Source organism: Astatotilapia calliptera, chromosome 2 (genome assembly GCF_900246225.1).
Source record: "Astatotilapia calliptera chromosome 2, fAstCal1.2, whole genome shotgun sequence".
In the NCBI taxonomy this organism is placed as follows: Eukaryota; Metazoa; Chordata; class Actinopteri; order Cichliformes; family Cichlidae; genus Astatotilapia; species Astatotilapia calliptera.
This window is the reverse complement of record NC_039303.1, coordinates 18,788,154-18,790,072: the sequence shown is the minus strand read 5'-3', so window position 1 is coordinate 18,790,072 and position 1,919 is coordinate 18,788,154. Positions and strand designations below refer to the sequence as shown.

At 42.5% G+C, this 1,919-nt stretch overlaps 1 long non-coding RNA gene across 1 annotated transcript; it reads left to right on the top strand.

Annotated features, from left to right (window-relative positions):
• Window positions 1-495: 495 nt before the first annotated feature.
• On the top strand, window positions 496-1,262 carry LOC113029078 (uncharacterized). The gene is made up of 3 exons (XR_003273339.1): window positions 496-728; window positions 810-1,038; window positions 1,125-1,262. It is a non-coding gene; the product is annotated as an uncharacterized LOC113029078 (long non-coding RNA).
• The last annotated feature ends 657 nt before the right edge of the window (window positions 1,263-1,919 follow it).

Sequence of the window (1,919 nt, the reverse complement as noted above, 5' to 3'; positions counted from 1 at the left end):
GACTCATTTAGTTTTATTGGAATATGTTCTGAGTTATTCCAATCTCTCCCATCTAACAGCTAATCACAGAGAGGATGCAGGGTGTTTGTGTTGTGTAGCTAAATACACACAGCTAAGCCTCTACAGTTCTTCTTGGTATATGTTGGTGCCATTAGGTCTCAGTTTGGATTGGACAGAAGACATCACATCAATAATCTGTCTAAAATACTCAAAGGAACGAGAGAAAGAAACACTCCAAACAAGTGTTTGTCCAACATTAGTCTGCTTAATGTACTGTGATTCAGTACAAATTCAAATCCTGCACACAGAAGCAGGCACAGTTATGTTTTTGTCTTTAATAAAAAAACTGGCATAACAATTTCCAGGTTAGTAGGTTTAAAACTTATATTTTAAATCTGCTATAATCTTATACACCTGCAATTATGAAATTTCTTATTGTTTCATTGTTTCTAATTTGTAACTTGTTTGGTTGTTTGTGAAGAGTTTTTACTTTCAGAATACCTTTTCAAATACACTTGTTAATGGCTACAATGTCACAACTGAATGGTGCATCTCGTCATGTGCTGTGGGAGTGTCGGGTCGGGTGTGGTCCAGGTTCCTGTTGTCCGTCCCCTGGGGTCGAGTTGGCCTGCTCATCACCTGCTTCCAATTTCCGGGGCTCCATCTAGAGGGCTTTTAAGCCAGCACTGCCTGCCACTCCTCGCCAGTTCGTCCTGCTACCACCCGTGGTAAACTTGGCCTCCTCTCTGCTCGGACTCTGTGTGCCTGGATCGTGGGTTAATGTGTTCTCCGTCTCCTGTATTCTCCAGATTCATCACCCGTCGTACTCACCAGCAGCGCTGGTTCTGTTTCCGTCCCGTTCTACAGTCTGCCCAGAACCCTAGGACCACACACTCATCTTCTTCTCAGCCTGCCCTCCAGCCCATACTTCAACTTCCCTGGACACCTTGGAACCTGGACCAGCCTCCCCACACTCTCCACCATCCCCAGAACGCTCCCACGGCAACCCCTTCCCCGCCTAATAGCCGGTGTTTTCAAGTAAGCACAAGACTCTCCTCTAGTACCACTCACCTCTGCCGTTTAATTGGTTCCCATTCAGTAAAACCCTTCTCCTGTGTTTGCAGAAGTTCCCGCCCGTGTTCTCCCTGTGTTCTACGTCCGTTTCTCCGCCCTCGGGCCTCCCTCAGTTCCTGCGAATGATTTCTGTTAGACCCAGTCTTGTTTAAGTTCCTTTTCCTTTCAATAAATTGTACATAGTACGAGCAATTGAGTCTGGTCTTGAGTCCACTGCATCCTTGTTTGTGACACATCTTGCATCCTACAGCTGTTGTTTTAACTTTATTTTATCTAAGCAATCTTGAGTCATGTCACTTTCACCTTGATAGTCTGACTCTGTAATAAGTAAGCTCATCTGCCAGCAAAAGAAGATCAGTTGAATTTAATTCTCTCAGAAGCCTGGCTGGATAAAGTCTGGATGCAAGATGAAAATAATTTACCAAGCTCATTATTTTTCTGGCTGTGCAGTCATTCAGATCATCTTCATGAAATCAATGAACTGGCAAGTCGGGTCTGAAACTCATCGATGCTGTTCACTGACAGGACAGAATCACTGCTTGGTAGTTTCACACTCACACACAAGAACTTTATGTTTTTATTACCAGGCTAATATACCAGTTAGACAACATTAACTATTCCTTTACCTGGAGACCACAATTTTATATTATGACTTGATTGTAAATGTTCTTAAGATCTGACCTTGAGTAGGATTATGAGCATTTTCATTATAAAGGCTGCACGAGTACTAGGATTAAAATGGATGTAGTATTCTTTTGGCTCTTCATACATCATGTTGACCTCTATGTTTTTCAGGGTCAAAAGCATTAATGTTTGAATTATTTGACAGTCAAAAGGATTTTTCT